Source organism: Microcaecilia unicolor, chromosome 5, assembly GCF_901765095.1.
Source record: "Microcaecilia unicolor chromosome 5, aMicUni1.1, whole genome shotgun sequence".
In the NCBI taxonomy this organism is placed as follows: domain Eukaryota; kingdom Metazoa; phylum Chordata; class Amphibia; order Gymnophiona; family Siphonopidae; genus Microcaecilia; species Microcaecilia unicolor.
The window spans coordinates 144,868,151-144,889,865 of record NC_044035.1 but is presented as its reverse complement, the minus strand read 5'-3'; the positions used below and the strand labels follow the sequence as shown (position 1 = coordinate 144,889,865).

General features: G+C 40.0%; 1 protein-coding gene across 4 annotated transcripts in view; it reads right to left on the bottom strand.

The window, feature by feature from the left end:
• NDST2 (N-deacetylase and N-sulfotransferase 2) overlaps positions 1–21,715 on the bottom strand; it is a 619,227-nt gene that overhangs the window by 202,300 nt on the left and 395,212 nt on the right. For all 4 annotated transcript variants that reach the window (XM_030203391.1, XM_030203392.1, XM_030203393.1 and 1 more), the window contains one exon: positions 1,805–1,857. The gene's annotated coding sequence lies outside the window, so the exon portion shown is untranslated. The remainder of the gene's footprint in view (positions 1–1,804; positions 1,858–21,715) is intronic.

Genomic DNA, 21,715 nt, shown 5'->3' with positions numbered 1-21,715 from the left:
ATCTCCTGTTATAGGCCAGTCCCAGCCCTGGTCCCCAAATTAATAAATCTTATGTACCAGGTTCCAAGTAATCCTGGGTATCTAGGCAAGTGCCTAGGTGATACACAACCCCAGGTTTACAGACCCAACATCTTGGTAAGGGAAGGAAGGTCAGAGAAGATACATTTAGGCTTACAAATACTGATACAAGGCCAATTTTGTCTTGTGGAAAGCACATACTAACTAAGTTTACCCTGGGAAATTATGTGATTATGCACCTTCACAATCTCCTGCAGAATCATACAATCATCACATAATTTGTCCACAACACCCTTCACCCCCCCCCCAGCCTCCCCAGATATCTTCCCAGCTTCCCCCTCCTTTCATGCACGTATACAGGCAAAAGCAATGCCCAATCGCTTCTGACTCTGGCGCCACCATCTTCCAAAATGGCTAGGGGTATGTCTTAACATTACCTTATTTGGCAGACTGACCTGCTAGGAGTCAATGCTGTCATTTTGAAAGATGGAACAATGCCTAATCTGATCTTTCACCTGAACTGCTACACTACAATGGTACAATAGATACAGCAGAGTAACACAATCTGCTCTGCTGTGATACAAACTCTTTGACTAAACAATGCAGTTTAGTACTTGCTGCATTCCAAAAGAGCGAGAATCTGCTTCATTTCCCCCTCTGCACTCTTAGTTACCTCTGTTTGGGAAAAGAGACAAACTGCCAATCACATGCAAGCTTATTTTCCCAATTTTTTTTCTACAAACTCCATCATCCCAGCTGCTCACTTCATGTGATGTGCCAAAATAGAATTAGTCATGACAGCCCATATGTCCCATTTTCATTACAGCTGCAAGAATTACCTGAACTACAACAAAGCATGCCTCTACAGGGCAGATTTTAGAAAAATAAGACAGCATGAGATCACCCAGTCTACCTACTGGTTGCAGCTTTTATTCTTGCATGAAGCAGAATCCAGATCCTCCAATACACAACTGCAATATCTGTGTTCTAGGACAACGCACCTCTCACTTCATTTAATTTAGCTCATGCCTTTTTCCAAGGCGAGTTACACAGGAATGCTACACACGTTTGCACAATTGTATTATCACATTTTTATGAAGATAATACTGTATCACCAAACCAAATTAACATTAACAATATAGCTTGAATTCCGCTAATACCTCACTGTTCTAAGCAGATGACAATTCAGAAGAGGCTGGACATTTCCAGGAAATACAAACAAGACTACAGCACAGTTCCTGATTACACAGTTTATTTCTCTGTACTGGTTTCTATGCTTTGGGAATCGAGTCACATCATCATTGTCTCTGCAACATTTTGAGGGTCTTTTACTAAAGATTAGCTTGAGCTATCTGCAGCAGGGCCCACAGGAATAAAATTGGATCTGCTGCAGATAACTTGAGCTAACCTTTAGTAAAAGACCCCCTTTGATAATTCCTTTTTCAAAAAAAACACAAAAAACTAGCCTTTCAAATACAAAAAAAAGTAACCCCTCCAACTGAAAAACTGATTTCTAAAGACTAAAATTTCCACAGCAAATCAAAGGGAGGGAAAACCACTGCATAAATCCACAGCTGCTGCTGTGCCTGGTATTGTAAGATCTGACCTCTTTCCCTCAAGCCACACAGGTATCAATTTTCTGGATGGTTTAATACAGAAGCACCTGCAAAACAATTACGGACTCATCACATGCAAAGGGTGGGGGGGGGGGGGGGGAGGGGACTGTATTATTAGGCCAGAAGGAAGATACAGGTGTCAGAACGAGAGTTCATAGGGTTCCACTGACCTTAGTGGGAGATTCAGCAGTAGCAAGTCTCCTCATTCACTGAACACATTCTGCTGTAAATGAAAAAAAGGAGGGGGGGGGGAGTTACTTTTTTTTTTGCTCTTGAGAGCTTAGATCAACAGTATTCAGTATTTGTAAATATTTGGATAATAGATAGATAGAAAACAGACCCACACAGGCCCTTCAGCACTCTGAGAGCAGAGATAATAACTATAATGGCAAACTTTGTAACCAGTGGAGGGAGAATGAGTCACCAAGATTCAGGAGTGTAGGAAGCTGGCAAAAGGTCATGAGACAACACCTCACTTCCCTCCCTAAAAAAACTGAGGAAAACTGAAGAGATCGAATACACACAGTGGTTGAAATGGTGCCAAGAGTCACACAAAATACAAGTGAATAATGCCAGAATTGAAAACAAAAAGGCCCACTAATATTAGTTTTCTGGGATAACACTTCTATGCATAGCACTTTACAGACTATTACTATTGAACTTAACAATCCAAGATTAAATCAAAAAGACAAATACATATTTATTGGGCAAAATACAAATTTTAATTTTTAAGGGGCCCTTTTACTAAGCTGCGCCTACCTAACACAGCAAGAAACGGAGAACTGTGTGACATGCTACAGCATCACAATATAATTTGAGAATGTATACACATCCACACCGCACACTAAAAAAAATTTTTTTTTGGAGAGGATGAGGGGTCCTATTACCAAACTGCGTGAAAAAGGGCCCTGTGTTAGTGGCAGGGGCCATTTTTCCTGTGCGCGAGGGTTCTTTTTACTGCAGTGGGTAAAAAGATCCCAGACACACATGGCCATGTGGTAAGAGAACTCTTCCCACATGGCCATACGACAGGGAGCCCTTACTGTGCTAATCTGGCGGTTACCGGGCAGCGCACAGCGAAGCCCAATTACCGCTGGGTTACCGCCGCACAAACCATTTCTGGGGGTTTTCTTTTTTCCCCTGAAATGGCGTGCACTCGGGGCGGGACTACCACCAGCTGCCGCAGTGGGCCGGTGATAGTCCCAGAAGAACCAGCAGCAAGCCCATGTTGGGCTTATCGCCATTCTGTAAAAGAGCCCCTGTGTCACAGGAAAAGAGCGGGTGTTCCTGCACTAACCAGTTAGTTCATCTACATTACTGCCCTTACCATCTACAAAGTACGGGGTCCTTTTACTAAGGTGCGCTGAAAAATGGCTTGCAGTAGTGTAGGTGTGGGTTTTGAGCGTGCGCCGATCCATTTTTTTAGCTAGCCTGTAAAAAAAGGACTTTTCATTGGCCAAAAATGGATGTGCGGCAAAATTAAAATTACCGTGCGTCCATTTTGGGTCTGAGACATTACTGCCAGTCATTAACCTAGTGGTAAAGAATCCGGGTGGAAATGACCTGCGCGCGCCCGTTACGTGTGCCCAACAACAACAAAAAAATTTCAGACACGCGTATCGGATGCACGCCAAAAATATAAGATCCACGCGGTAGTCAGGCGGTAACTCCATTTTGGAGCGCATAGATGCTTACACAGCTTAGTAAAAAAGGCCCCTAGGTGCTAGTAAGAGCTCCTGTGGTAATTTTTTTAAATGGTCAAGCACTAATGACAAAATTAGTGCATGGCCATTAACGTCAAAAAATATGACTGTAGTAAAAATGGCTTTAGCATGCGGGAAAGACCTGCATAAGGGCATGCTAAGGCCGATTTCTGCTGCAGCTTAGTAAAAAGACCCCTAAAACTTTAAAACAGAGCAGGAGGATATCTAAAAATATATATATCACTGAGTGTGGGTCCTGTTTCTCATCATTATACGCCCACTTACTGAATTTCTCAGTTAGAAGGATCATTCATTTTGTCTACTACAGAAGGATAGAATAAAGTCTAGAAAACGATGAACATCTCAAGACAATCTAAAATTTTGTAGGAGGAAATCTCCACGAGAGCAAAGCATTGCCATGTAGATAAAATCAGTCAATAATACTTGTCATTTTACTAATCCCCTAAGACAACCTGCAGAAATAAATTTGCTGAAGCAGTACTGCGGATGCTGTACTAGCTTGTGTGGCATTACTGTCATGACAACTCATAGAGGACCCCAGAATACAGAAATTATAACAAACAATCTTTTCCTCCTAATAGTGGCTATTGGTCCACCATTCATCTGGACTTCCCCCCTGTTTACTAAGTCGCGCTAGAGGCTGTCGTGCGCTAATGCCGATACAGTCCATTCACTTTGAATGGGCTGTGTCAGCACTGCCACATGGATTAGTAAACAGGAGGGTTAATAGGCAAGAAAATTATGAATGCTGTCTAGGCATTAAACAAACTGAGAAATATTAAATGTATGCTTGAGTTAATGTATTATCCTTTCACTAGTGAAATAAGTATATAATGCCAACCAGCTATCTTCTTGCAGGCAGTTAAATACACTATTGCTGCCGAAATTCTGCAGTAAAAATAATTTTTTTTAAAAATGCGTAGTAATGCCTATGTTTACTAAGGGATAGGCATGTTAGTGTTGTTAACACTTGTTAATGGTTAACACACGTTAATCGCTAATGTGCCTATAGAAATCTATAGGTGTTCTAGCGTTTAATGCACCTTAACTTTCAAGGTGCATTAAAAATGCTAACGCACCTTAGTAAACATACCCCTAAATTTATAAATTCTGCCAAATTCTGCACACAATATTTGCAAATTCTGTGCACATCTGCAAGTTCTGCAATTTTGTCATAATTTAACCATTACAGCCCCCTCCTCCCTGTACACAGATACCATCCATAGTTTTCCCAGCACTCATAGCATCCATCTTTTTTTTTAAAGCCCCTCCCCTCCACAGCATTTTTTTTTTTTTACATTTTGATACGTAGGTTACAGGGCCTCCATCGAGATTCTAGTTAGGTTTTTATTTTAAATGTATTTGACAAACGCGCTTTTCTAAGTAACATAATAAAAAATTATCCTCTACCCCCTAAGTTGCCTGAATCTTATCTACCCTATTCCATCCTAATATCTAATTGTATTTGTTCCCTACCGGACTTGGCGATTGCCTTTACGGTACTATGTAAGCCACATTGAGCCTGCAAATAGGTGGGAAAATGTGGGATACAAATGCAATAAATAAATAAATATAACTGTACAATGATTGCCAGTAGTATAAGAACATCTTTATTTTTGCAATAATAATGAGCAGTTTATGAGTGCAAAAATACATACAGTACCTTTCCTTATCTTTCTAGAAATACTCAAATGAGATGAGATGCTAAGCATTTTTGGCCAAGAGAAATAGTTTTGAGAGCCAATTTTATACTGAAAAGTTCTTTTATTTGTATGATTATATCTGCTTTTGACACTCTAAACAGCTATTAGACTTTATTACTGCTAAGGAGGATTTGAAGGTTCTTGTGTAATATTTCAGAGTTTGGTTTTCACTGTTAAAAGAACAGGCTGAGTCAGTTCAGTCACCAGGAACTAATATCTACTCTCTCCTCCCCCCCCCCTTCTTTTTAATTTTCCTCTACTTGGATCTGTTTTTCTCCTTACTTGTCATAATTTAACCATTACAGCCCCCTCCTCCCTGTACACAGATACCCTTTATTTGTAGGCGACCTCCTTGAGGAAGCTATTGCGAGACACGTGCCATGTCGGAGCACTGTACTCCTATGGCCGAATGACACAAGATGAGTATTCGCTAAAAGTTACCTTAACATTAAAAGTACAAGTAATGCACAAGTTATTAAATAGTAAAATATTAGGGTGGAGGTGGTTGACCAATGACGATTTAGGTGCATAGGACTCAGCGGTAAAACATATTTGCTGAGCGGCACTACTGAGGTTTACTGTCTTACACATAGATGTTATTTAGGAAGCTGGATTTATTGATATTCAGTAGATTGGGTGAATAGCAATCTAAAATTGGATTGTGGGACCCAGCTGAAGATTGTTTCTGTCATCCAGAAGTTGTTATTTTATAAAATAGACACCTAGAACTAGCCCCAAAAGTATTCAAAAGTCAATGCATACATTTAAACCTGTTCCAAAGATGGTGTAATGTGTGTACTCTAAAGGTGTGCTCAAGTATTTTACAAATTACACATGAACATCACAACTCGGCTTTCATGCTGCCCAAACTACACTCCCAAGAATATTCACATGCCATCCATATTTTTCTCAGCTGTCCCTGCACTCACCCATGAAGTAAGAGGACTGGAGGAGGAACAGCTGCATCTGGAATACCTCTTCGGGGCAGGAAAGAATCTCACTCTTTCCTGCCCACTGCCGCTGCTCTGGGCCAGAGCTGCTACTTTTTCCAAATGGCCAAGACTTCCCAGAATATTCACACACATCACACAAAAGTAGGCTCAACTTTCTGTTAATGTATGTTTTTTTCCATGCACATGTAATGGTGCAATTTTATAAACAGCCTTTTTCTGTATGCAAAACGGGCTGTACAAATAGAAAACTTTTATAAAATTACCACCAATATATCTGGCTCTAGTTGGTGCGTCTAAGTTCATGCATCACTATAATACATTTACCGCATTCTCTCTAATAGTTTTCTGAAGTTAAGGGAGGGCTATTAATGGAGACATCATTTCTCTCCTCCAGCTGTTCTCCCCATGATGACCTTTTCTCTCCTCTGGCTCTCCCCCCCCCCCCCCCCCCCCCCCCCACAATGACCATTTTTGTCCTCCAGCCCTCCTCCTTGTGATGACCATTTCTCTCCTCCACTCTGCCCCCGGTGATAACCACCGTTTCTATCCTACATCCTGGCTCCTGCAGTAACTGGCATTGCTCTCCTCCATTCTTCCCCTCTTCCCCCCAAGATGATAGGATCTCTCTTCTTACCTCATCTTGAAGTTATGGTGCTGGGCTGGTGTGGGGCCTTGAGCACATGCTCACGCTCAACGCCCCGAGCATGCATGTGTGCTCAAGGCCTTGCGCATGCACAGATCCTTAAGTCCCTGCACCGGCCCAGCACCATAACCACGAGATGAGGTAAGAAGACAGATCCCGTCATCTCGAGGGGGGGCATGAAGGAGAACAATTATTGGGGGAATCTTGATTTGGTTTTAAAACCAAATTTTCCAGGGTTTTTGGATCTTGAAGCGGGGGTGGGGGGGGTGGGAGAATACGGTATTTAAAGAGGTAAGTATTATTCTCTACATGACTGTTCTTCATTTTGAGGAGACAATGTTACAAGAAAACAGCCACAAAATTCTGAACCAAAGACAACAAAATGTCCAACTTTGAAAGGAGGTCATCATCTCAATGGCTGAAAGCTGTGAGCACTAGCAGATTCAGGAAAAGAGAACCTTTCAGAACATTCTTCCTTTCATCAGTCAGCAGCCAGTGCTGGCATCTGGCCAGCAGCCTGAACCTATAACCCTAGAAGCCCATTAAAAGCAGACATCAACCACAAAACAGAGAGGAAGAGAGAAAACCAAATCAGACCACACAAGCTGCTCGAGTAAAAAAAAAAAAAAAAAAGACACAACTTTCAAATGTCTTATATTCACTGCAAGTTCCTAGTCTGCTTTAGGTATCACTTGAGGAGAATATTGATTGGATGTTGGTACAACTCAAAGGCCCTGTACAAGAGAAAGGGCAAGGAGAAATGAGGATAAGAATGACTCTGTAAAATACAGCCAGCAAGAGTCTATAAGACATGGACAGGGCCTGTCCAACTGTTAAAATTATGAGACAGGAATGTGGATAGGAGTAAAAAGTTAATCTGTAAGAAAATCATGAGCTACACTGTGATGGGACTGACTAATGGGTTCATTTTCAAAAGAGAAGGACGTCCATCTTTCGACATAAATGGGAAGATGGACGTCCTTCTCCCAGGGACGTCCAAATCAGTATAATTGAAACCCGATTTAGGACGTCTCCAACTGCACTCTGTTGCAAGGATGGCCAAAGTTCAAGGGGGCGTGTCGGAGGCGTAGCAAAGGCGGGACACTGGCGTGCCTAACACTTGGACATCCTTGACCCATAATTGAAAAAAAACAAGGACGTAAGGGCAGCTTACAATGTAAAAATAGTAAGGAGAGAGAAAATGCTATTTAAAAAAAAGGGAGCAGAGAGAAAAGGAAAGATGATACAGAGAGAACAGGAAGGGAGGAATGAACTACAAAAATGAGATAGATAAGTGGGTAGGGCAGGACAAGAAGGGAAACTCCATAGAAAATCAGGACTCATAGGACCGCAAGCATCATTATAACTACAAAGCACCGATCCCGTGGTACTCCGCTATTCACTCTCTTCCATTGAGGGAATTGTCCATTTACCCTCACTCTCTGTTTTCTATCTTTTAACTGTCACGGTTGGGGAAGGTGAGCCCTTGGACATTTTCACCCGGACCTGTTTTTCTTACGACTAAGGCACAAAAAGGTGCCCAAAATGACCAGATGACCACCAGAGAGAATCGGGAATGATCTCCCATTACTACTCCAGTGGTCACTAACCCCCTCCCACCCTCAAAACACATCTTTAAAAATATTCTGTGCCAGCCTTTATGCCAGCCTCAGATGTCATATTCTGGTCTATGACAGCGCAAGCAGGTCCCGGGAGCAGTGGGGGTTTTGTCTATGATTATACGAGTCACAAAAAGGGATACACTCACATAGTGGGTGAAGATTACATAGAACATTATGTCCCTGTGACAGTATGAGATTTTCCCCTGACACCTACGATTGTTCATAAGGTATTCAATAGTTTACTACTGTATTTTGAAGTTTATGACTTATTTCAAGTAGACTTTAGTCGCATTGTAGTTAAAAGTTTCACTGGATCAAAAGTAACGGGCAGAATCCCAAAAAGTAGCAAGATTCCATGCAACTTACCCCCAGGGAAAAAGAAGGCTTTCCCCAGGTCTATCTTAAAAGTTTATGGACTTTTCCTCCAGAAATCTGTCCAAACTTTTTTAAAGCATAGTTTCATTTACTACTTTTACCACATGCTCTACCAATAGTTTTCAGAGCTTCACTATGCATTGAGTGAAAAAATATTTTTTCTTATTCTTTTTAAATGTATTACTATGAAATTTCATAGAGTATCCCCTAATCTTTGCACTTTTTGGAAACAGTAAACAATTTGCATTTAACTGCTCTACAAGACTTTATAGACCTCTATCATATCTCCTCACTTCCCCTCCAGCTGTCTCTTCCCCAAGCCCTAACCTCTGTACCTTTTCTAATTCCACGATAAATTTTTTGATATGTGCAACCGGAATTATACATAATACTCAAGGTATGGTCTTACAATAGCGATACAGAAGCATTATATTTTTTTTGTTTTATTCTTTCCTAGTAATTGCTAACATTTTTTTGCTTTTTTGGCCACTGCTACACACTGAACAGAAGAATTTAATGTATTGTCCGACTGCTTGCCCTGGGATTTGCAGTATGGAGTGTTGCCACAATTTGGGTTTTGCCAGGTACTTACTTGTGACCTGGCTTGGCCACTATTTGGAAAGCAGGATGGCTACTCTTACATTGTTATGTAAAATGACAACTAAATCCTTTTCCTTAGGGTACTCCTAATATGGTACCTAGCATCATGTAGCTATAAAATGTGCATCACTTTGTATATGTCCACATTAAATTTCATAAACTGATGCCCAGTCTTCCAGCCACCCAAAGTCCTCTTGCAATTTCTCACAGTCCGCATGCAATTTAAACAACTTTGAATAATTTTGTGCCATTTGCAAATGTGATCAATTCACTCATTCCAAGTTTATTTGAAATTTCCTACCCCACTCTCTGGAAGACCATAAGGGCAGCTTACAATGTAAAAATAGTAAGGAGAGAGAAAATGCTATTAAAAAAAAAGGGAGCAGAGAGAAAAGGAAAGATGATACAGAGAGAACAGGAAGGGAGGAATGAACTACAAAAATGAGATAGGTAAGTGGGTAGGGCAGGACAAGACGGGAAACTCCATAAAAAATCAGGACTCATAGGACCGCAAGCATCATTATAACATGTTACAAAGCACCAGTCCCAGTACAGATCCCGAGGTATTCCGCTATTCACTCTCTTCCATTGAGGGACTTGTCCATTTACCCTCACTCTCTGTTTTCTATCTTTTAACTGTCACGGTTGGGGAAGGTGAGCCCTTAGACTGTGATGAGGTTTGCTCTACCTGTGCGGCATAAGTGCCGCGCAAGCCCTGGCCAATGGTTGCTGATGGGAACACCTGGCAGAGTCCTGGAGCTGGAGAAGGCAGGACCTGACCTGGAGAGGCAGAAGTGTAGGACTAGGCAGTGCCTAGTAGACTGGTTGGAACATGACAGGGTTTGTCTAGAGGTTGGCTTTTAAAAGAGCCCCTGGGGGGCTGGCCCAATGGAGTCAAAGAAAAAAAGAGTAAATAATGAGCAATTTTTAATTTGCAGGCAGATTTTCAAATGAAGCTATGCATCTGACCTAAGTGCCTCAGTTTTAGTTACCTTGAAATCGCCTAACTTTTGTGCCTAATTTTAGGTCTGCTGTAACATACTCCTAAAGCAGTCACTTAAGTTAGGAGTCTAGTGCTTGAAATCAGGATTGAATGCATACCTTACTTTGCCTGCCCTGGACCTGTCCGCTTTCTAGGAATCTAAATCCTAATGAAAATAATCTTTTATATTTAGGACATTTAACCCTAAAGTCAATTTTCAAGGAGGAGAAATTGGAGCTGAACTCTCAAAGCTAAGCACCCACACTCTCAATAATATAAGTACAAGAGGGCAATCAAAACTATCACCAAATGCATGGTTTAACACAGGGATGGACAACCACAGTCCTCGAAGGCTACAACCCAGTCAGGTTTTTAAGATTTCTACAATGCATATGTATGAGAATCATTCCCATGTACTGCTTCATTGCATGCAAATATATCTTATGTATATTCATTGTGAAAATCTTGAAAACCCAACTGGGTTGTGGCTCTCGAGGATCATGGTTTCCACATAAAACTCAGTGCCACAGGACACTATGGAAAACAGAATACATGGACTTTTAAAATGTATTATACACACTTGTAGCTGACAGATTAATCACAGATTACTCTCTGTTCTGACCTGAAGGAGGAAGTATCAATTCCCAAAATCCCATCAAGAAATACATTAGGTTAGTCTAATTTAAAAAAAAGAAGTTTTTTTTTCTTTTTGTTAATCTTTATTTCTGTACATTCAAATGCACTAACACAGTAAACATACCACTTATTCCAAGCTATTTAATTTATAAATTATGGATATCATTCCATGTTCAAGCCATGATTGCTAAACACTAGAAGGGTGAGACAGGAGATAAGACTATACTACAGATTCTCTGCCTCTTAAACATTTTCATTAAATATATGCTGCTGTCCACCGTCAGTTAGGACACACTGTGCCCAAAGGACCTCTGGCTTGGCCCAGTGGGCAACTTACATATTCATCAATCCTGATAATTAACACCTGATGGTTTCTGCCAAAACTAAGTACACAGGTTTATAAGAATTTCATACACTTTTCTTTCTTAACATTCCTCCTTCCCTCAAATTTGCTTATTTGATATTAAAACATGAAAGAGGTTTTTCTTATACTGATCCTGCTCTTTGAAACCATCTATCTTTGAAGATTAGGTTTTTAAAACATTACATGGATTTCAGGGGTGTTGTTAAGGCATGGTTGTTTATCATGGCTTTTAATTATTTTATTTTAATGACTTTGTTGAAGTCTTAGGGGTTTTAGGGCTTGAACTGGAAGCTGGATTTTATGTCAAGTTAGGTTCTTATGGTTATGCATTTTACTACATTTTGAATTATATAGATTGTAAATCAGGGGTGTCCAATCTCGGCCGTCACCAGGTAGGGTTTTCAGGATTTCCCCAATGAATATGCATGAACTTCAGATCCTTTACAACTATTATATTCAAATACCTTTATTATAAATTGTATACCAAAATTCTCAATAAATTGTTACATAATAAAACCCAACAACATACCACTCATACTCACCTAACACACCATTCCACACTTAATCATACCACAACATAAAATGTAGATTGAGATCTTAATCATACAAACAATATTATCAAATAGTACGGATTCCAATGGAGGTAAGGAGAAAACAGTCTTTATCCTTATCACAATGTTCTTATATTCAAAAATACTTATCCCAATGTTCTTTTTATATTCAAAAATAGAGATCTCAGTTCTTGTTGTGATAATCCTCAAATCAAATGATCCTTGAGATGTAACACAAACCGTTCTCCCTGTTGACTCACGCCTCTATAAGGCATGGTTGTTGATTCATGACCATTTTGGTGAATTCAAACATTCTCTGCATCTGACAATAATGTTCTCCACAAGTAACTTAACCGGATCACTGTTCTCCTACTACCATTGCTTAGTCCGTATCCTAATGTTTGCAATATGTTGCAATCCACAGTAGATCATGCTAGATGCACATTCACTAAACGCCTCTGACCCTACACGGTCCGTGTTTCGCTCGCTTGAGCATCACCAGGGGTCGGCTTACCTACAACATAACAAGAACCATAACACACCTCATGCTTTTCATACACATTTACAAAATCAAAAAACACTTAAACCAAGCAGATAGAACTTTTCTTACTGGCCAAAACAGGCCACATAGGACTCACACCGTGCCCATGCTTCGCAGCGGGTCTCCCAACGGAAAGACATCCAAATAACAAGAGGTCGGGTCTATAGAGGGCCTGAAATCTGGACATCCAACAGCTATTACCGTAGGGAAAGAAACGTGCATGTCTAAAAGAAGGTCATCGTCAAGTTAATTCTCCAGGACTAGATGGTGTACACTTCTGAGAAGTAAAAGAAATAAAAAGTGAAATTACAGATATACTATTAGTAATCTGTAACCTGTCATTAAAGTCATTTACGGTACCTAAAAATTGGAAAATAGTTCCAGGGGTCTTCCTGGAAACCACGGACCAATGATTTAGATGTCAGTACTGACCAAAATGGTGAACACCGTTATAAAGAACAAAATGATCATGAATTAACAACCATGACATGCCGTTGGGAGACATTGGATATAATAAAATAATAGAAGGTTTTTCAGCCGATGGTTGATTTTTGACATGTTATGCATAAGTGAAATCTGTATTTTCTGAGGCTTTTACTTCCAAATTCAAAGAAGAATTTATTGAACACTATTCAGGTGAAGTGGGTTTGAATTTGATGGTGTTTTTATCCCATCCCAACAATATTTTTGTTTTGCATCCTATCTATACCAAATTTTCAGGACATGAAAGGATAGTGTTTTTTCTTTCCTGATCCATGCATAGGCTCCTTTTGTTCTTAAAAAAAAACTATGCTTTTCTTGTAATAAATACCTTTATTAAATGTGTTTTCCAAAAGAAGTGGAACAATATAAAAATAAATATAGAAAAAAGGCAATAGCCAAGATTCAACTTGAAAGGTAATAGAATAAACTAACAAAAAGCTCTGTTATATATACTTCGTGTATGATCATATCCAGTATAAACAGAAGCATTTAAGATTCATGAATGCAGACAAGCAGAAATGAGTGAAGCTTAGTCCTCCTGATGTTTTCAAGCCTCTAGTTTTCCCTATAAACCACAGTTACATATTCTTTAGGGGAACAGAAGATTGCTATTAAACGTCCCTAGACAGAGGAGAAGCCTGCTTTCAGACAAGCAAAATACACTTACTAGAAGTAAATGGTGTGTGTGAATCAGAATTGTATTTTTCTTAGGACTTTTAATGTCATCAATAACAAGCTTAAAGAAAAAAGGTGCAAACCCAAACCAGAGAAACAATATACCAATGAGATCTAGCAGAGAGGAGCCCTTTTATGAAATCGTACTAAGTAGTTAGTGCATGAATTAATACATAGTAACTGTTAGCGCACAACTAGCATAACTGTGTGTGCTAATTCACATACTAACTGTATGGCTTGTTATAGGATGAGAAATAGATGTGGACTGAGGATTGCAGTGAACACATGGTCACTTACCATATGCTAACTGCCACTGATAATGTGCATGCACTTACCATCCCTTAATTAGCATCAGCATTGTCAGTACATTTATGTGGTAAATATGTGTTAACATACTCGGAACACCTCCAATAGTGAGCACACAGGCTTTGCACTTATCATATAGGAAGCATAAAACTAAATTTTACCTTACTAGTAAAAGAACTCCAGTGTCTCTTGGTCAGAAAGGAAACATGTCTCCCAGGCAACTATCTGATAAAATTATGGGGTGAAACAAAAAAAAAAAACCCATAATATTTATGTAAAAATTATTTATTGTATAGCCAGCTCTCATTAGGAGGGTACAGGAAACCTAGGAGGAGCTGCTGAAAATTATGAGTGCTTCTTGCTTTAGAAGGGGAATTAGAAAAGTGGTTGTTCAAAGACATTGGATGTAGAACTCTCCTCTTTAAACTGGTTGCTGGGCAGGCACCCTCTTTTCTACAGTTTTTCTATGGAAAACAAAAGCCTCACCTTCAGATATATTACAGGCACTTGAATTAAGTGCCAATAGTACATTGATATTGCACTGGACAATATACACCAAACTCTCCTTTAGTCCCTCAAAGTGAGGGGTATCCTTTCTGTTTGGAGATATGGAATGGGGATTCGCTTGTTCTCCTTCCCAAGACTGTCACTGTAAAACTAAGTACTTCGTAGCAAGATATTTAACAACAAACTCTGACTGGGAAACAAGGATGCATCTGGGAGATAGATCCTTTTCCACTACAGTGCAGAGCCCTCCAGTAGAGTAGAGATGCACCTGCATGTTAGATCCTTCCTACAGCTTTGAGTTTATTCTTTTTTCTTCTTTCTCCAGCAGATGATTAGATTGTTAGTTATCCTTTGGCACACTAGTTCCTCTATTACTGTATTTTTTTCTCCTTTTACAGACCTTCCTATGCTATATTCTCCTCCCTTTTGTTCAGAGTTCTGCTAGTTCAGGCCTAGCCACCTTATGGGTGAACTGCTACCTTTGCTGAAGTACATCATATCAGACATAGGCAGTGGAATGGTGTGGGCCACAAGGGCCATGGCTCTTCCAATACTTTGCGCCCAACACATCAGCAACTAGACAGCTTAGGGATGGGGCCAGAGATCAGTTTGACTGGCCCCTCCAACAAAATGTGTGTTTTGCTGTCCCTGACATCAGATGCAGTTCCCAGGCTGTGCTATACCCCAGCTAAGGCTCAGTCAGTCTCTCCTGCATCTCCAAGCTTCTTGTGGAAGGAAGATATGGGCTTCTGTTTGCAAGGTCCATTTACAGTTCTCTCCATTTTTGAAAGGGGAATCCTCCTGCCCTGTAACAGGAAAGTTCAGCCTCCATTATGTTTATATTTAAGACTCTTGTGAAAACTAACCTAAAATAAATAATAAAAATACCACCTTGCTATGGTACAACCAAAGTGGTTTACATATTAAATATATGTACCTTTTCTGTCCCTAGTAGGCTCACAATATAAGTGATATATATATATAATACATTGTGAGTTTATATTACAAGCAGGGTTCAATTTAGGAGCAAGGATTTTATAATGTTCCTCACTGTGGACAAAGAACACACTTCTGAGGCCTCTGCTACAATTGCATATCCCTTTAATATGTTTCTGCATAACAGGGCCACCGAGAGGGGGGGGGGGGCCCGATGCCAGCAAGCTTATTCCTGCCTGCTTCCTGCTCTGCCCTCTCCTGTGTGCTGCCCAGTATCCAGATGAATACATTAATGTGAAATCGCGTTAATGCAATCATTCGGGTCCTGACTCCCGGCACATAGGAGCGAGGGAGCAGCGCAGCAGTGACTCAGACACAGGTGAGGGGGCAGGCGGTGGTGGCTTGTGGGGGTGGGGGCACGTGAGGCGACGGTCCAGTCCTGCCCCGGGCCTGGCTGTCTCTCTCGGCTGCCCTGCTGCATAACTTACCATAATAGCCACTACAGGCATATGATGCAACATGTTTTTTTTAGTTCTTATATCTTTAGTTTCAACATAATACAACCACAAAGCAGTAACATTTGCTGCAGATTCCAGATACAAATAAGAGGGTCATATAACAGTAGAAATAATGTCCTTTTTCTATTTAATATCTTTTTACTTGTGATAAAGACAGACTGAGTTCCACCACATGTGAAAATCGATCAAGTCAAATGTTTTCCAGTTAGTGGGCACCACCTTTAAAGCAACAGTGAAAGCAAAGTTCAATAAAGAAGAGTCCTTCGATGTCAAGAGTGAAACTATGGCCAACAATTTCCATACAAAAATTCTGTACGACAACTCTTTATATATAGATAAGATACTGGTAATCTCCTTTCACATCGCTTGTCAAAAGGTCTGTCAATTCACACAACAGTACAGTAGATGAGATAAGGTGCCAGGACCAGCACCTATTGCTAGCAGAACTGTCACATTCAGCCATCTTCACCAAGGGCCAAGGAGCCAGATGGGCCAAAAATCATGGACCAAGGACCAAACTTTATTGACATCAATTTCAAACACCAGGCTTCAGTTTGCTTCTCCCAAATGCCCAAGTGACTTGTGACCTGAATTGGCCACTGTTGGAAGCAGAATACTGGGCTAGATGGACCATTGGTCTGAGCCAGTATGGCTTTTCTTATGTTCTTATGGCTCACTGAATATTATGTTTAAGTTGGGCCCAAGCAAAATTAGAAAAAGACATACCTGAAAAACATCCAGCAGAATAGGCAAATAAAATCACTTTCTGAGGCAAGCCACCTAGGATAGAGGCACTGATCAGTTGTTATAAACCACTGAGCTCCTTGCTTCAGTATGAATGTTAAATTGTAACTATAAAAATCAGGAAAATGAACTCCCCCTGATACTTAGATCATTTCAATTTAGAGGTCACTATGAGGGGGGTTTGTTGGATCAGATAAATTTTATCATTAAATGCTTTAATTGCTTATAAATCATATTGGAAAACAGAAGGGAAGGGAAAGGGAAATGGGACTTGATATACTGTATTTCTGTGGTATTTTGCAACTACATTCAAAGCGGTTTACATATATACAGGTAATTATTTTGTACCTGGAGCAATGGAGGGTTAAGTGACTTGCCCAGAGTCACAAGGAGCTGCAGTGAGAATCGAACCCAGTTCCCCAGGATCAAGGTCCGCTGCACCAACCACTAGGCTACCCCTCCACTCCTCATCCCCAATACATATATAATTTTCAGGACAAGAGTCAGGTTAATGTCCTCAATCTTACCCCACCATGATAGGTAGATCAGGGACCATTTAAGCCAGTCACAGAAGCTTGCTCATTCATAGGGTGACAGTCTTCTGTCAATTAATTTTATATCTGTCAAATGAAGCAAATCTATTAAATGTAACAGAGGGAATGGAGTCAATTGTAGTAAATACCAATAGGTCATCAGCATATAATGATACCATACACTCTGAGGAAATACTGGCGAGACCCTTAATTTGCGGCTTTTGATGAATAGCTAGGGCTAGGGATTATATGACCAGGTCAAACAGTAAAGGGAAAAGGGGCCACTCCAGCTTAGTACCCCCTTTGTAAGGCAAAAGGTGTGGAATGAAAATTATTAACAAAAATGTGAGCCCGAGGGGAAAAAAATACAGAGCATGTTATCATATGAATAAAATGATCTTCAAATCCATACCAGTGCAATACTCTAAACAAAAAAGTCACTCTACACGATTGAAGGCCTTCTCCATGTCAGCTGCAATAGTAATAAATTTCTGGGGTCAGACAGAGGCCAAAGTAAACAAATCCCATAGCAACCGGGCTTTATCAAAAGTCATTCTCTCAAGTATAAACCCTGCTTTGTCACACTAGATTAGATCCTCAACCTGGCATAGATCTTGATTTGATTTCTACATTAATTAAGGAAATGAATCTATAATTCCCTGGATATTCAGGATCCCTCACAGGTTTATAAATAACCACAATGTGCACTTCACTAAAGTATCCTTTAATTTTTTTCCCTTTTCGAAAAGGACCGAAACACCCTTCTGAGCACAGATGTGAACTCCAATGAGAATGTGCAATAGAATTCTAAACGTAGGCCATCCAACCTGGAAACCTTATGAATTTCCGCCTCAGAAATAGGCTGAACAAGTGTCTCTTTGACACAAAGTGAAATTGGGATTTTCTAGCAATCCGAGGAATTGAGTAATAGCATCAGAATTTAGAAGGATCTCAGTAGCATACACATATACATCTTGATAAAATATTTAGACTTGGTCCATGATCTCAGAATCAGTCAATACCCTTTGACCATCAGGAGCTATAACTGATTGAACCCTCTGGCCGTTATACTTCCTTTTTAAGTACTGTGCTAAGGCAATGCAACATTTATCTTTTTTTCAGCATAATAATGTGAGTACTCAGAATAATACTAACTTCTTTTACTGTAAAGTTATCAAAAAGGCCTTCACTTTCCAGCAATAAAATCCTTGTTATGTCCTCTGAATCTCACCTACCAAATTACTCAGTTCCTGTAGCAGGAAGTAATAAGCAATGGAAAAACTAATAGCTCCTCGAAGTGTAGCATTTAAGGCATCCCACCAGAGGACTACAGGAATTTTGGCTAAATTATTGTGCTGAGAGTAGCAATGCAGAGCATCCCTTATCATATTTCTAAAGTCTTTTTCTTGAGACTTCAATTTGGCCTTGCAGAGGACTGGGGCTGAAGATGAAAAGACGTGGTTATGGCAACATGATCAGATGTTGTAGTGGATAGTATTGTAGTGGTCAGAAAAATCAATATGTGAATGAGTTTGGTGTGGTATAGAAGAAGAAGTAAAAAGTAAAATCTCATTCTGTAGGATACTATAACCTCCACACATCCACAACACCGAATTCAGGAAGTTGTCCAGTTAGCAATGTTCTAAGTTTACTTGGAGTGAGCCTACATTTAGAATGTCAGTGTAAGACCAGATTCAGTGGGAGGTTAAAATCTCTTCCCATCATAACTGGTTGAGTGGCACTCTGCAATAAAACAGCAAACAGTTTGAAAATGTAAGGAGAACCTATATTTGGTGCATATAAATTAATTACAGTGACATTGATATTATGTAAAGACAGATATAATCTTACCCAATGACCTTCAGTATCAGTTTTATAGTATAAGAAAACAAGCATCTAATTAGTATAGTGACCCCATTTTGCTTCCCTAGGGCAGGAGAAAAAGCTGCTACAGAATAATGCTTACTGTGCAGCAACCAGGAGAATTTATATCACAAACGAGTCTCTTGTAGATAAATAATATCAGGATCATGATACTCAAAATAAAGCCAAAGCTTTTGTCTCTTCACTGAATCATTCAACTCCTTGACATTTAAGGAAAGAAAGGAACAAGGTGCAGTCAGAGATATTACTTAAAACTAAAATACTGAACTACAGAGACAATTCCAGACCCCACTTTCAGAAACAGATACCAAGAGACTGTAATGCAGCACAATAACCAATATTTATTTCTTTTATTTATTTGTTACATTTGTATCCCACATTTTCCTACCTATTAGATTGTAAGCTCTTTGAGCAGGGACTGTCTCTCTTTGTTGAATTGTGCAGCGCTGCGTAACCCTAGTAGCGCTCTAGAAATGTTAAGTAGTAGTAGTATTTGTAGGCTCAATGTGGCTTACATAGTTCCGGAGAGGAGGTTACAGACTTGTTTTGTACAAGTACAATTAAATTAGAATTAGGATGATTCAGCCCATGCAGAATGCAAGGGTGGGAACCGCGGCAAGGGATAGGGTATTGTCTGTTTCCTAGTTTGATTATTGTGCTTCATATTCGATGTTTATGTCTGTTCAGTAGGATATGCCTTTTTGAAAAGGTGAGTCTTTAGATTTTTTCGGAAGTTTAGATGGTTAATCATGGTTTTCAGATCTTTTGGTAATGTGTTCCAGAGCTGTGTGCGTATGTAGGGAAAGCTGGACGCATATGTTAATTTATACGTCAAACCCTTGCAACTTGGGAAGTGAATGTTTAGGTACGTTCTTGCTGATTCAATTGTGTTTCTGACTAGTAAGTCGATTAAATCAGTCATGTAGCCCGGATCTAAGCCATGGATTATTTTGTGAATGAAAGTACAAATTTTGAAGGCAATACGTTCTTTGCTAGGTAGCCAGTGCAGTTTTTCGCGAAGGGGTCTTGCGCTTTCAAATCTTGTTTTTCCATAAATAAGACTGGCCGCTGTGTTTTGAGCAGTTTGGAGTTTCCTTAAGATCTGTTCCTTGCATCCCACGTAAATTCCATTTCAATAGTCGACGTGGGTTAGTACCATTGTTTGAATCATATTACAAAATATTTCCCTCGGGAAAAACTGTTTTACCCGTTTAAGTTTCCACACTGTGTGGAACATTTTCTTTGTAGTGGCAGTTGCTTGGTTCTCTAGAGTTAAGTTGCTGTCTATGGTAATGCCGAGGATTTTCAGGTTATCTGAGATTGGGAGTGTGTAGTCCTGGGTGTGTATACTGTGGGTCTGGGGTGGATTGTGCCGTGTTAGGATGAAAGAATGTGTGTCTTTTCTTTGTTGAGTTTTAATTTGAAAGCCGATGCCCAGGAATCGATTATGCTTATGCTGTTCTCTATTATGTTGGTAATTTCTGATAAAGCCAATTTGAAAGGTATGTATATTGTGACATCATCTGCGTACAGAAATGGGTTAAGGCCTTGGTTGGCAAGTGACTTGGCTAATGGGGTAATCATTAAGTTGAACAGAATGGGAGAGAGAGGCGATCCCTGTGGAAATCCACAATCGGTTTTCCAGGGTGGTGAAATGCTTGTTTGACTTTACTTGATATGACCTTGCGGTTAGGAATTCTTCGATCCATTTGAGTTTATTCCCTCGTATTTCTATCTTGTCTAGTATTCTTAGCAGTATATTGTGGTCTACCATATCGAATGCACTCGACATGTCGAATTGGAGTAGGAGGATGTTTTTACCTAATGCAATTTCCTGCTTGAATTTGGCCATAAGAGTAATTAGTACAGTTTCTGTACTATGGAGGGACCTGAAGCCCGATTGCAATTCATGTAGTATTGAGAATTTGTCGATATATTCCGTGAGCTATTTGGTTATGATGCCTTCCATCAATTTGGTTGTTAATGTGATGGATGCTACAGGTTGGTAGTTGGTGATTTCATTTGTTTTCTTCTTGGTGTCTTTCAGTAACGGTGTGAGATGTTCCCTTTGTCTTTGGGGAATAAACCTTGTTGGAACATGTAATTTAGGTGGGATGTGAGATCTGTAATGAATCGGTTGGAGGAGATTTCATTAAATAGTTGGGACAAACATCCAGTTGACAGTAGGCAGTAGACAGCTTGTTGGTCGTTTGTGCAACTATGTCATCCGTGATCTGGTTGAAGCTTGACCAGATTCGGTCTGTCGGGTATTCTCCTGAGTGTTGATCTAGCTCATCGAGGAAGGTATCCAGGTTGGTGTTCTTCTGAGACATGCTGTTGCGTAGGTTGACAATTTTTTTCTTTGAAGTATTTGGCAAGTTCGTCTGCTGGTGGAATGTCTGTGTTCGATGCAGTAACTAGTTTGGTGTCTAATACTTTGTTCAGTAGTTTGTATAGTCTCTTTGTGTCTTTGTAGTCTGTTCCTAATTGTGCTTTATAGTAGTTCCATTTGGATTTTTTAAATTCCTGTTTGTATTTTCTTTGTGATTCAATCCATGTGTTTAGAGTTTGAAATATGAAACCTACTGCTAAAACTAACCCAATCCATTAGGTCCTTGGAGAGCTGTATATCACGAGAAGCCATCCCAGATAATTATTGAAACTGCTTGCTCACCCATAAGTCATAACACCCAGTAACACGTAAACAAAGGAAAACCGCCCTCCACATTTATGAAACCACAATCCCTCCCCACTGGGATTCTTAGCATTTGTCATTGACCTATACCACACATCACTCTCAA